Consider the following 15551-nt stretch of genomic DNA (forward strand, 5'->3'; position numbering starts at 1 on the left):
TTTTTGTCAGCGTTCCAAGTATCATGTAGAATTAAATCAGAGTCCAAGGCAAAACGATCCTTAAAGTTCCAATTTAATAAAGCAGACATCTTGGCACATCTGTGTTAATCCCAATTCTGGAAATTACATCAGAATTCCACCCAGCTAAAAGTTTCATGATCTTGTCCTCACACCCACAAATCCATCATATGGTCCAATCTTCTACTTCCACGCTGGCGTCTCCACCCAGCTGCTTCCGGTCAGGTGTAAAAGTGCAGAGACAAAAGATGACCTTGGCTTCTAGACAAGAATGAAAACAATACATTCCACAATCCTACTCCTGTCTATTCCTCCCTCCCGTCAACTATACCAATGAAACAGCATGATGAAAAAGAGAAAGTGTGGCAGGCCAAAATTCTAAAAGGAATATAATTGCAGGCCTGACAGTTTTTTTTCCCTGCAGTTCTGATGATCCTCTGAAGTTTGTGTTCTGTCTTGTTGAGTTGCAGAACCAAACCAGACAGTTATGGAGGTGCAGATGACAGACTCAATCATTCCTCTGTAGAACTGAATCAGCAGCTCTTTGGACAATTTGAACATCCTGAGTTGGTGCAGAAAGAACATTCTTTGTTGTGTTTTTTTGATGACGTTTTTGATGTTAGGTGTCCATTTTAAGTCTTGAGATCAGTGACGTGCGCAATAGCAATAGCAATAGCAGTAGACTTATATACCGCTTCATAGGCCTTTCAGGCCTCTCTAAGCGGTTTACAGAGAGTCAGCATATTGCCCCCAACAATCTGGGTCCTCATTTTACCCACCTCGGAAGGATGGAAGGCTGAGTCAACCCTGAGCCGGTGAGATATGAACCGCTGACCTGCTGATCTAGCAGTAGCCTGCAGTGCTGCATTTAACCACTGCGCCACCTTGGCTCTTTAGCGGTCAGCTTTAGCCCTGGTGAGGCACTTTTTAGACTTGTGGACTTCAACTCCCAGAATTCCACAGCCAGGACATGCTCAGTTCTGATTTAAAATGACAGCATTTTTCCCCTTTGCAAAATAAGTTTTTCCATTCCTTTTCTTCTCCCTCCCCCTCCTTCCTCCCTCTCTCAAACAGACACATGCACGCAGAGAACTTCAATCCCTCTCTCATTCACTCACTCTCAAACACAAACACAGAAGTTGGATTGGATATATTTTCCAAAGGCTTGAAAGCAGCTCCTCTGCCATACCCCCCCTTCCCCTGCTGCCTTCCGATCAAACGTTTTGAATTCCTCCCCCCTCGCCACACGCACCTTTTCCAGCTGTTTCAGAGATGATCTCAACTCTGCTTCTCCCTGCCCTGCCCTGCCCTCTCCTCTTGAAAAGCCAGAGCTCTGTCAGACTGAGCTAGTTGCTCCCAGAGAACTCTAAAAAGCCTCTAAAAATGCCCTCTACAGGAGGCGAGAGAATACGTGCCTCATTTGTATAAGGAATTATTTGCTTGTTAACCCTTGCTTAACTCTTAAAAGGTGAAAATTCCTTATCAAAAGAGGCCACTAATTCTCTGGCCTCCTCCTAGTTAATACTGAGAGCAGACACCAAGCCACTGTGACTTGAAATCTGGTAGCAACTACCCTGGCTTTAATTATTTTAAGAAAATTATTTAAAATCCTTTTCTTTCCCTGAGGAGACTGGTGAGGCCCCACCTCCCTTGCCTCTAGTGACTGCACATCTCTGCTTGAGATATGATAGAACCTAGAAAGTTGACGGTCTCTACTGTTGATAATGGGTTGTCTAATATTGTAAGAGGTGGTAGCATAGGAGGGTTTCTCATAAAATCTACCACCATTTCTACAGTTTTGAGTGTATTTAGTTCAAGATTATTCTGGTCAGACCACAAACCTAGTTGTTCAACCTCCTGTCTGTAGGCAGATTCATCATTGCCTTGAATGAGACCAGTCTCATTCAATCTTTTAAAAGAGCCAGCCAAAAACTCAGTACAGCCAAGTGAATATTTTCTGGATGGTTTTTGCTAGAATGCAAACGTTCCAGAGAGAGAATATATAAACTCCGTTCACAAGGGGATGGAGAGAAGAGAAAGGGATGAGAAAGAAAATAAAACTATTTGTGTTCCCTAACCTTCCAAGCTTCTGTGCATTTACCTTGTTTGAAAATTACTCTCTGTCACTATTGTGGTTTCCCCAAGCTATTCGCCACAAAAGAATAGAAAGGAAACCGATAGCTATGATCCATCTGGTGCTGAAATGCTTTTAATGAAAGCATTGTGATTTCAAATGAGTGCTATCCATTATCTTCTTCTTCTTCTTCTTTTGAACTGCACGAAAACTCCCGAGACTCCTGACCAATATTTAGCCAAGAAAAAAGCACAATAAAAAATGGCATTGAAATATGTGGATTCAATGACAGATATATAAGTCATATCTTTATACTTCGACCTTTCTACTAGCAGAAACATAAAGCTGTTATAAGGGTCAGGCTTTTTTGGGGGGGGCAGTAATAAACCTCGTTAATGCCACTCAAATGCTTAAGTTTCAAATATGCTCCCGACACCAATCATTTAACCAATGCTAAAAGGAGATGAAATGTATAGAAATAGAAGAACTGTACTGAAGATTTTAGAATAGAATCACAGAGTTGGAAGGGCCCTTGGAGGTCTTCTAGCCCAACCCCCTGCTTAAGCAGGAAACCCTAAACCATTACAGACAAATAGATATCCAACATTTTCTTTAAAACTTCCAGTGTTGGAGCATTCACAACTTCTGATGGCAAGTTGTTCCACTGATTAATTGTTTTCACTGTATAATAATAATAATGAATAATGGAGTGAGGAATAGAGTAGAGTGGAGTGGGGTGGGGTGGGGTGGGGTGGAGTGGAGTGGAGTGGATCCACTGGCAAGGATCTTGTAACTTGACAGCTTTAAGACTTGCATGCTTTAATGCCAGAATTTCTGAATAGCTACTTGAACCGAACTAAGTACTAATTCATAATTTCATATCCAGTCACATGGGCAGCAAGCCACTCCCATCCGGTCACATGGGCAGCAAGCCACTCCCACAAAGGAGGCCACACCCACAGAGTAGGTTCCAACAATTTTTGAAACCCACCACTGCCTCTAATCCTCTTTGTTGCTCTTCTCTGCACTCTTTCTAGAGTCTCCGCATCTTTTATATAGTGTGGTGATCAAAACTGGGTGAGGTATCCTAGGCGTTGTCTTACTACAATAATGCTACAAGCAATAACAGGAGTCAGTAGAAACATCAGAAGCATTGTGCAAAGATCAATGGCACAATGGGAGACACAGTTGTTGGTCGCTGGTAATAAGCTCTTAGACGTTAAGACAACAGCAAACTCCATGTAGGAAACTCACTGTCACTACAACCGTTTGTCGTAACATTGATCCCTCTGTCAACAAAGTCAGGCTTTGGTTCTGAAACGTCAAAAACATCTTCCAGGCTTCTCCTCTCCATTAATAATTTGAAGATGTGTGAGAAAACACTACCTGAAATAGAATTGTTGCTTGTTCTGACCTAGGCTTCCTGATAAAGCACAACTCATACTCTTAGTTCCAAAAACCCTCTTTTGTTTAAACGGTTGTGAATTGTGGTCATTCACAGCCTGTAATGATTCACAAAGAGTCTGTGAAGAGTCGGACAGACGTCTGCTCGAGTTGCCAAAGTCTTTCAGGGGATGTTGATAATTTCCCACCTTTATCTTCAGCACAGAATCAAGGGAGTTTCTCAGAGTTTGACCCATTCCACCCCACTCCATTATTCTATTCTATTCTATTCTATTCCATTCCATTCTACTCTACTCTACTCTACTCTACTCCACTCCATTATTCTATTCTATTTTATTCTACTCTACTCCACTCCATTATTCTATTCTATTCTATTCTACTCTACTCTACTCCACTCCATTATTCTATTCTATTCTATTCCATTCTATTCTACTCTACTCTACTCCACTCCACTCCATTATTCTATTCTATTCTATTCCATTCCATTCCATTCTATTCCATTCCATTCCACCCCACTCCGTTATTCTATTCTATTCTATTCCACTCCACTCCACTCCATTATTCTATTCTATTCTATTCTATTCCATTCTATTCTACTCTACTCCACTCCACTCCATTATTCTATTCTATTCTATTCCATTCCATTCCATTCTATTCCATTCCATTCCACTCCATTCCACGCCACTCCATTATTCTATTCTATTCTATTCTATTCCACTCCACTCCATTATTCTATTCTATTCTATTCTATTCTATTCTACTCTACTCTACTCTACTCCACTCCACTCCACTCCATTATTCTATTCTATTCTATTCCATTCCATTCCATTCTATTCCATTCCACTCCATTCCACCCCACTCCATTATTCTATTCTATTCTATTCTATTCCACTCCACTCCATTATTCTATTCTATTCCACTCCACTCCATTATTCTATTCTATTCTATTCTATTCTATTCCATTCCATTCCACTCCACTCCACTCCACTCCACTCCACTCCATTCCATTCTATTCCTTATTCCTTATTCTATTCCTATTCCATCTAAGAATCTGCTCTAGTAACGGTCAAGCCAAATTGGCACTAGATAAGGGTCAATGGACTTGAGTCTCTTGTGGGAATGCAATGGTTCCAAACTGCTGACACCTTTAACCCCACCCTCAGGCTCAGCCTGCTCACTCCTACACCAGTGCCTCAATATTGCTCCATCCTAATAGCTCTTGAAGTCAGATTCATTGCCCGAGATCTCACGTGCTTGAGCAGAGTAAGAAGCCGTAGAGAAGAAAGGGTGGTGGGGATTAGTCAAGAAGTATCTCTGGATTTGAGATGGCTTTTTTGTGTGTGTGTGCCGTATTGTTTGGCTGCTTGTAGACTTGTTCCTGGCTCCCTTACATTTCCATCCCCTTGCTGCCCCATGGCTTACATTCAAGGTCTTCCTTTCTTCTTTTCTTCCTGTAAAGCAGACACGGTCCTTCCTTTTTTAATTGGGTCTTGGTGCCAGGAGCTTGCAGGTCTGTGCTGCTCAGCTGTCACGAGGAGGAACTGAATCACTGCAGAAGAAGGACTTGTCCTGTTTGTGTCTGGCACTCCAACATTCAACTCTGTGCCGGCGCTGTCAGCGCGCGGATCAATCTGTCTTCGGTGCTCTTCCGGAGACATAAATCCAGCGCAGTAGCTACTGCAGACCGAGGTATCACCAGCCGTATCCTGGCACACAAAACATCTTGCCTCATTTTTATTTTATTTTAAGATTAATCCTGTGCCAAAACCACCAACGCCACAATGCCCGTTCTCATTCCATTTGTTGGAAAGGCAGTGCTTTCTCTACTGAGTTTTTTCTTTTTCTTTTTGGAAGCACAAATTGTGATGATTCAGAGGACGCACACAGTTTTTTGTCAGCATAATCCTTTTCCCAGCTGCATCCTCCCTGGCCCGTCTAGCTCATTTTAATTGCAAGGGAGGACTGTAATGGTGGCGATCTTCCCAAGTTTGTTTGTTTGTTTGTTTGCGTAGGGAGTCCAAACCCACCCCTCTCCTAGAAAATGGAATACTTTAGGAAATATTAAAAGGGCGGAATATTTCCTCCTAAAAAGAAGGCAGAAACTTACACCCACCCCACCTTTGTAAACGGACCATTAAGGTCTGAGCCAGTCTATTCTACATAAGAAAGATCTACTTCCTCCAGGCAGAGTCATAAGAGGAATCGCCCAAAGCCCTTTCCTTACATCATCACCCAGCAAGGCTCAACCAAGCTTGGGACTCAGGACAGCCTACAGAGTGGCCCCTGCATGACCCCATGGGAGTCTGACAACCAATCAGAATGCAAGCTCAAATTCAAAAGGCATGAAACTCAGGCACACTTAGCATCTCTTCCCTTTTTCTTCAAAATCTTCAAGGCATTATTGAAAGAAATGTCCATCTAGGTTCAGTTCCAAGTGTGGGAAAAGGAAACATGGAGGCTGTTTGGAAAGATGGTTTAATGGTGGGCAGGATCACATGGCTTGAGTTCCTGAGTGGAAAAGGGCAGAGATGGTGAGAGTTCTTGGGTTTTATGCTCTCTCTGGGCTTTGAACTTCCTGGGGCACAGGAAGAGTATCCTGATTGGTTACTGTCAGAGGTCAGAGCTAACTTTGTAGGTTGCCTGTGAGCTAAATTTGGTTGAAACTTGGTGGGTGGGGCAATGGAGGGTAATGAAATGAAGTAGATCTTTGTTATGTAGAATGGTCTGGTTCAGGCCTTAATGGCCCGTTGACAAAGGTGAGGGCTGAATTTTTGCTTCTCTCAGTTTTTACTTCTCTTTGAGGGGAAACAGTCTGCCTTTTTAGTATATCCTAAAATATTTCATTTTTCTAGGAGATGGGTGAGTTTTAACTTCAAACAGCATGTGATGCTTTTTTCGCTCCAGGACCTCAAACCATGTGGTCCTGTCCACCATTAAAACCATCTTTCCAAGCAGCCACCATGTTTCCAGTGTCTTTTTCCCCACTTGGAACTGAACCCAGAAGGACATTTTTTTTTCCAACAGTTAGTTAGTTACCATATTTTTCGGAGTATAAGATGCTCCGAAGTATAAGACGCACCTAGATTTTGGAGAGGAAAACAAAGGAAAAATATCTGACTCCCAGCAATTTGCCTCCTTGCAAGAAACAGCGCAGACAATATACACTGTTCGTAGTGTTATATTTCAGACTATACTTGTACAGATGCTGTTAAAATTGATGTGCTTTCTGGAAGTATAGTTATTCTCTGCTATTTAAAAGAATAGCACTTTTTAAAACAATAGCACTGGGCCTCTTCAGATCAAGCATTTGCAGTATTTTAAAAAGCTTCTTCATTTTGTTAAGTTGTCTAGAATAATAATAAAGCAGTCTTTCGAAAATAAGTCTAATAATTTGAACATTCTATAGGCATTTATAGTTATTGACTTACCTCCTTGCAGCAAACAGCAAACAGCCTGATTAGCACAAGGAAAAAAATATCTGCTTCTGCCTCCCAGCAATTTGCCTCCTTGCAACAAACAGCGAATAGTACAGACAACATGCACTGTTTGTAGTTTTACATTTCAGACTATACTTGTACAGACGCTGTTAAAATTGATGTCACTTTCTGGAAGTGTATATTATTCTCTGCTATTTAAAAGAAGAGACAATAGCACTGGGCCTCTTCAGATCAAGCATTTATTTCAAAAAGCTTCTTCATTTTATTAAGTTGTCTGGAATAATAATAAAGCAGTCTTTAAAAAATAAGTGCAATAATTTGAACATTCCATAGGCATTTATAGTAGTTGACTTACCTCCTTGCAGCAAACAGTCTAATTAGCACAAAGAAAAATCTGCCTCCCGGCATTTTGCCAAGAGGAGCAAACAGCAAGTTTCACTTTCAATTTCTCCCCTTCATCAGCTGTTACAGGCTGCAGGGATTGCTATAGCTTATTGAAGCCTCTGCAAGCCCCATTTGCTGCAAAGAGGTAAATTGCTGGGAAGCAGAAGCCAAAGGATGGGGGGTGGGGGGCTACATTCAGTGTATAGGTTATAGGTTTAGGTTTATTTCACTTTTATGCCGCCCTATTCCCGGAGAGACTCAGGGCGGCTAACAAACCACGGGGAGGGGATAATACAACAAAAAAACAAGGACAAGCGAACAAAATACAAAGACAATTTAAAAGCAATCAACAGCCACACAATTCGAGCGGGGATGGGAACTCATCAGCCCCAGGCCTGTCGGAACAGCCAGGTTTTAACGGCTTTGCGGAAAGCCTGAAGGGTGGTGAGGGTCCGGATCTCCACGGGGAGCTCGTTCCAGAGGGCCGGAGCAGCCACAGAGAAGGCCCTCCTCCAGGTGGTCGCCAATCAACATTGGCCGGCGGATGGAATTTGGAGGAGGCCTAATCTGTGGGATCTAATAGGTCTTTGGGAGGTAATTGTCAGCAGGTGGTCTCTCAAGTGTATAAGACACACCCAAATTTTCACCCTCTTTTAGGGGGGAAAGGTGCGTCTTATATTCCGAAAAATATGGTAATTTGTTTGTTTGTTTGTCTCAGAATCAGAAGCGTCAGTCAGCAATCAAGTCTGCAGAACAATGAAGGGATGGCAAGCAAGGAACAATGAAATAAGCACAGCTTTCCGCTTTGCATCAATGAAAGCAGCTCGAAAAAACAGAACCAACGAAATTCGAAATCACACTGAGAATTACAATGGAAAACAAGTCTTTTTTCTCTGAATAGGGGAGGGGGGAAAAAGCCCTTTTGAGAAATTGAAGTTCCTCTAACTGTGACAGACTAAGGAAGAGCGGCAAACTTATGGAAATTCTAGAGTAACTTTGTGTAAAACTGTGCTTCTCAGCTATGCCCCGAATTGATTTGCATGATCCTGTGTTACATAGTGGAAGCCCCAGAGAAATCAGTCTCCTCCATCAATGCCACGGCGAGGCAATTTATGCCCAACAGAAGTTTTAGGCATCATTTTCTATCAGGCCCAAACAGCAAAGTCAAGAGGACGTTGCAGTGGATAGCGTAATTCAAAGATATGAGCCTTGGCGGTTAGAGAGCAGCACTGCAGGCTACTTCTGCTGATTGCCAGCTGCCTGCAATTTTTGCAGATCGAATCTCACCTGGCTCAAAGTTGACTCAGCCTTCCACCCTTCCGAAGTGGGCAAAATGAGGACCTGGATTGTTGGGAGCCAGAGGCTGACTCTGTAAACCACTTAGAGAGGGCTGATAGTTAGACTATCAATTGGAGATACACACAATGAGGGCAAGTGATGAAGGCAGCATCGCACAGGTGTCTCACAAACTTTGCCCCTTTTCAGAGGTGGGTTCCTACCAGTTTGCACCAGTTCAGTGGAACCGGTTCGTCAAATCTACCGAACCGGTTAGAAGAGGTTCCACCAGAAAGCAGGCCGCACCTACAGAAGAGGTTCCAAATTTTTTTGAAACCCACCACTGACACACACACACACACACACACACACACACACACACACACACACACAGACTCACACAGAGAAAGAGAAAGAAAAAGAAAGGAAGAAAGAAATAAAAAAATTAAAAAAGAAAGAAAAAGTGAGAGAGAGAGATGAAAGAAAAAAAGGAAAAAGGGACAGAGAGACAAAAGAAAGGAGAGAGAGAGAGAGAGAGAGAGAGAGAGAGAGAGAGAGAGAGAGAGAACACATGGCCGGCAAGCCACTCCCACCAGGTCACATGGCCAGCAAGCCACACCCACAAAGGAGGCCACACTCACAGAGTAGGTTCGAATTTTTTTTGAAACCCACCACTGCCCCTTTTCATCTGTAGAGATTCTCAGTCATCCAGGTCATGGTTGTCCCAAAGGTGCTTTTTTCAGGAGGCAGCTGGACTTTCTAGTTTTTTTTTCTTTTGAAGACATTTCGCTTCTCATCCGAGAAGCTTTTTTTGAGCTATGATTGGATGGTGGGGAATGGAAGGATTTATCTTCCTTGCAGATAGTTGGTCATTTGTCTTTTTTATAGAGAGTCGTTGAAGCACTTGGATGAGAAATGAAATGTCTTCAAAGAAAAAAGGAGAACGTCCAGTTGCCTCCTGAAAAATCACCTTTGGGACAACCATGACCTGGATGACGGAGAACCTCTACGGACTTTTAGCTATACAATTTGGAATGGACGCCCTTGGAATGGGGTGGGAGGAGGAATGGATTTCCAGAGGGGGGGAAATTGCAGACTACAGGAACCATTTGCACCACTCAGGTGACTCTGAGGATACAGATAAACCTCCAAGTGGCCTCAAGGACTCTGTAAAAGGATGCAAATGACCAGCTGTCTGTAAGGAATATAAATCCTTCCATTCCCCACCATCCAGTCAGAGCTGAAGAAGCTTCTTGGATGAAAAACGAAATGTCTTCAAAACAAGAAAGTCCAGTTGCCTCTTGAAAAAGCCCTTTAGGGACTTTGTCTCTTTTGTACCTGTGTCATGACGGGATTGGGCAGCCTATAAATTCAATAGATAGATAGATAGATAGATAGATAGATAGATAGATAGATAGATAGATAGATAGATAGATAGATAGATAGATAGATAGATAGATAGATAGATGATAGATAGATGATAGATAGATAGATAGATAGATAGATAGATGATAGATAGATGATAGATAGATAGATAGATAGATAGATAGATAGATAGATGATAGATAGATGATAGATAGATAGATAGATAGATAGATAGATAGATAGATAGATAGATAGATAGATAGATAGATGATAGTCAGACAGACAGACAGACAGACAGACAGACAGACAGACAAATAAATAATAAGTGACATTGTGTACTTATCTGCTATCAATGACCTACCCTTTCAGTTGCAAATGTCTCCCTGCTTATTCACCAAGAGGAGAAAAGCTAAAAACTAACACACACGCATACACAACCATGTACATCTAGGGAGGGGGGGAATCTCAACTTATTACCCCAATTGGGACCCCAGTTGTGAGTCAGTTGTGGAATGAAGAGGTCATTAAGTGAGATGCTATGTTCTAAGGAGAAAGAACAAACTGATTATCATATGATATGGGGAGTGTTTTATCAATGGTTAGAGAATAAAAAAGGAAATTGGAAATAGGAGGAGGAGGAGGAGGAGGAGAGGAAGAAGAAGAGGAGGAGGAGGAGGAGAAGGAGGAGAAGAAGAAGAAGAGGAGGAGGAGGAGGAGGAAATGCAAGAGGAGAAGCAATAGCAATAGCAATAGCAGTAGACTTATATACCGCTTCATAGGCCTTTCAGGCCTCTCTAAGCGGTTTACAGAGAGTCAGCATATTGCCCCCAACAATCTGGGTCCTCATTTTACCCGCCTCGGAAGGATGGAAGGCTGAGTCAACCCTGAGCCGGTGAGATTTGAACCGCTGACCTGCTGATCTAGCAGTAGCCTGCAGTGCTGCATTTAACCACTGCGCCACCTTGGAGGGGGAGGGAGAGGAGGAGGGGGTAGGAGGAGAAGAAGAAGGAGGGGAGGGAGAGGAGGGAGGAGAAGAAGAAGAAGAGGAGGAGGAGGAGAAGAAGAGGAGGAGGAAGAAGAAGAGGAGGAGGAGGAGAAAAAGAAAAAGGAGGAGGAGAAGGAGAAGAAAGAGAAGAAGATGAGGAGGAGGAGGAGGGAGGAGGAGGAGGAGGAGGAGGAGGAGGAGGAGGAGGAGGAGGAGGAGAAAATATATCAAGATAGAGGTAAGAATAAAATGACAATTGTTAGTACTAGTATTATGAGAATAACTATGTGTTTGTGTTTTTATTAGAAGATATGTTAAGTAGGAAATGTAGAGCTTTACAATGTTTTAAATATTCAATGTATTATAACTTATGGAAGAATGTTGCACAGAAATATCTGTATTCAGATGACACACTGCTTATGGAAAGATGGAATGTTTATATTTTTAAAATTGAAAATAAATTTAAAAAAACTTTAAAAAAGTGAGATGCTATGTGATTGCTTCACTCAATGACCACAACCCTGGATTTCCCAATTGCGGTCATTAAGGCGAAACCATCCCAGGTTGAGGGCTACCTATATAGTGTGTTAAAACCAGACTCTACCAAATGAGAAGACCGTTATCTCCTTCCCACCACAAAAATAGATACAACGTTCTTAACAACAAAACATATTTTTCTCAGGAAAACAGTTCTCAATTTTTTCTCACTAGCTGCCAAGTTAAAGACTCATCTAATTAAAAAAAAAAAAGCTGCCAGGATCATGCTCTCTCCAGAGCTATCAAGAACGCTGCAATGGTAGAGGAGATCAGATTTATTCTCTTCTATGTGGGGGATTAGATTCCAAGAACTTTAATACATCTCTTTGATTGCTCATCTGTATTCTGAGGAGGGAAAACGCCTTTATAAAGGAAATGAATGCTTCTGGTGTTATTCCCATTACTTCAATCAGCCTTCATAACCTGGCAGTTTGGAAAAGTTCAATGACCCCTGTCTGTTTTTTCCAAAATTCATCATTTTAAACTTCAAGGACTTGCTCCACTTAGAGCTTCAGGGTCCAAATCAAATGTTCAGTTCCTAAAGTTGGACAGTGCTTCCAATAGCCCCTTATCACATCAAATTTCATTGGCCTCGTTCCTTGATGGAAGGTGCTGTAACTTTAGTCTAAGTTTGCATGAAGAATTGAAAAAATCTAAGAGTGATGCTTTTGAACTCTGGTGCTGGAGAAGACTCCTGCGAGTCCCTTGGACTGCAAGGCCATCCAACCGGTCAGTCCTAGAGGAGATCAACCCTGACTGCTCTTTAGAAGGCCACATCCTGAAGAGGAAACTCAAAGACTTTGGCCACCTAATGAGAAGGAAGAAGGACTCCCTGGAGAAGAGCCTCATGCTGGGAACGATGGAAGGCAAAAGAAGAAGAAGGGGACGACAGAGAAGGAGATGGCTGGATGGAGTCACCGAAGCAGTCGGCGTGAGCTTAAATGGACTCCAGAGGATGGTAGAGGACAGGAAGGCCTGGAGGAACGATGTCCAGGGGGGTCGCGATGAGTCAGACACAATTTCACAACTAAAAACATGTTTCTACTGAATTGTTCCTTTGCTAACTGTGACTTTACACTAAGTTTGCATGAGGAATTGAAAAGATCTTTATATAATAAAATAAAAGTAATAACAACAGCAAACATGGAATAATAGAAAAATGACACATTGCAACCTAATATAAAAGGGGTATCATTATTAGAAAGATATAAGTTAATTGAATGTAATAATTATGATCACCTTTATTAGTTTAATTTGTATTAAAATGTATAACACCCAGGTGCCACACAGTTGACATATAGATTTGATATATTTGAAGAAGAAAAAAACTTGAAAAAATCTAAGAGTGATGGCAATTAAGCCATTTATGGCTGGAAAATGTCCATCTTTTCTTACCTCAACGTAGTTTGGTTGGGAGACATGATGGCTCAGTGGCTAAGACGCTGTGCTTGTCGATCAGAAAGTCGGCAGTTCAGCGGTTCGAATCCCTAGCTCCGTGTAACGGAGTGAGCTCCTGTTAATTGTCCTAGCTTCTGCCAACTTAACAGTTTGAAAGCATGTAAAAATGCAAGTAGAAAAATAGGAACCACCTTTGGTGGGAAGGTAACAGCGTTCCGCATTTAGTCATGCTGACCACATGACCACAGAGACATCTTTAAAAAAAACCTCCCAAAAATGGTCAATTTTTTTTTGCAAAAACAGGCCCATTTTTTTTTCAAAAAAGGAGCATGAATAGCCCTTAGGAGGCTTGTAGAGAGTTCCAGGGGAGGGGGGGAATAAGCAAAAAATGGCCCGTTTTTTGCAAAAATGGACCCATTTTTGTCAAAAAAAAGAGCATTGGGAAGCTTATAGGGTGCTCCTGGGGGGTTGGGTGGGCAAAATTGAGCAAAAAAACGGCCCATTTTGTGCTCATTTCTGCCCTCCCCAACCCCCAGGAACTCCCTGAAAGCCTCCTAAAGGCTATGCACAGCCATTTTGGTGAAGGGTGTGGGGTTTCAGGAGGCAAAAAAAATGCTGTATTCAGTGTATAAGACTCACCCAGCTTTTCAGCCTCTTTTTGAGGGAAAAGAAACTCTGTTCCAACTGCTAGTTGCCTTATATTAACATGCTCTGATGCTACCCCTTCGCTAGATCAGGCGTAGTGTGGTCATTGTGTGACTCATCCGGCTGGGAGTTTAGACATACTACTCCCCCTCCCCACATGAAAAAAACTCTGTTCCAACTGCCAGTTGCTTTATATTAACATGCTCTGATGCTACACATTCTATATTAATTTTCAAGCTTTAAGTATCAAGCCCAATCACATACCTTCGTAGCAAAGCATGAGTATCCAGCTAGTTTATTTATGTATTTGTTTGTTCCATATTCCTTTTACTACAATGCTCCAGTCATTGATTGGTAAACAGGATTAATATAACAAAAATAAGATAAATAATAATAATTGTATTGAAAAATATTTTGAAGCTAACGAACCATTAAACAAAAAACTTTACAATCATATACCCCAATGGAATTTTTCTCTATTCGTGTTGGAGCAAGTCAAAATTTCCACTTATTAATTCTCTAGATATTATTGACTTCCATGTATTATCATTTCCTCTGTGTACTCATCTCTATGAGTAAACTAGTTGTGTTTTTCTGATTACCAAGAGATTTGGCTAACGTATTACTGATTACTTATGTTATCTTCATTTCTTGAGCTGTAATTACCTAGGTTCACTTGTATGACTAATCAAGCGAGAATAAAGAAGAAATGATATTGACTTAAGATATTGTTTGGGGAAGGAGTTGAAACACATACTTTACAAATGAAAACTGTCATCTTATTGGTTTGCTTTTCTAGGTGCTGAGGGGAAGAATGTCTTCATGTTATTATAATATACCAGTAGCTGGATACCGGTGCTTCATGATGAAACTATGTGATCAGGTTATGCAGGAAAAAAATTGTTTCACAATCGGTTGGCTCAGTGGTGGTCGGTGATTGAAACACATAAGGGAATATTGTTCCCATCGCCTTGAATCCGGAATGGATGGTGTAGACATTTTGGTGAGGTACCAATGTTTAGTACTGTAAGGAGCCTCAGACCGCTCCTGAGTGAAGGAGTGGAACATCTGCCAGTTTGAACTAAGGTAACGATGATGGGTTCCAACTGGCAGTTGGAACAGAGTTCTTTTCAGGTGGGGAGGGGGAGTAGAACTCCTTAGCATCAGAGCATGTTAATTACTGTATAAGAAATGCTAATGATCTTATGCTCATTTTGAAAAATCTTTTCTTAGTGAGCACCTAGAAGCCAAGAGGAACATACGTGCCAAATTTCAAGTTTTTAGGCTTTACGGTTCTGGAGATTTTGTGATGAGTGAGTGGTACTAGCCTTATATATATATAATAATATCATTGAATCTCATTGATGAGTGAGGTTTTGGTGTATTCAGGTCTTTTCCCATGTAAGATTGAGAGTATCTTGGTGACGTTTCGATGAGGTCCCACTCGTCATCTTCAGGCTGGTGTCTTCGGCCTCATGCCTGTGCGAGCAAAGCGTGATCGGAGCTGCCGTCTCTCTATAAATACTGGTGGGAGTGTGTGGAGTGCTGGCTCTGTTGCTGCAAGCAGATTAGTTGGCTGTGTTGTAACATCTTGATTAGTTGATGGGGTTGATGTTTGCAGAGTAGTCAGCTGTTTTGTAACCTCCTGTGTGGCTGAGGTACTGGCTATGTGCCTATTGTTCTTTTGTGTTGTAATGACCTGGGTAATGGGCTATGTGATGACCTCCTGATGATGATCAGGTCATATATATAAAATCTCATTGAATCTCATTGATGAGTCAGTGGTACTAAAACTGGAGAGTCCTCCAGCGTTTAAACCAACAACAGAAATCAAATTTTAAAATATGAAATAAATAGAAAAATCTATTCAACGTTGCAGTCAGAAATGTCCTTGTAATAGAGACAGAATGTCTCACTTTTGTTTCCATTGCTTTCTTTTGAAATCATCATCTGGTTTTCGCTATTTGGCAGAGGGATGCAGAATTGTTTTGAATTCGCCATCAAATTTAATTTAATAGATTTATTTGAG

Source organism: Thamnophis sirtalis, unplaced genomic scaffold, assembly GCF_051295495.1.
Source record: "Thamnophis sirtalis isolate CommonGarterSnake01/CBP01778 unplaced genomic scaffold, rThaSir2_p1.2 scaffold_10, whole genome shotgun sequence".
In the NCBI taxonomy this organism is placed as follows: domain Eukaryota; kingdom Metazoa; phylum Chordata; class Lepidosauria; order Squamata; family Natricidae; genus Thamnophis; species Thamnophis sirtalis.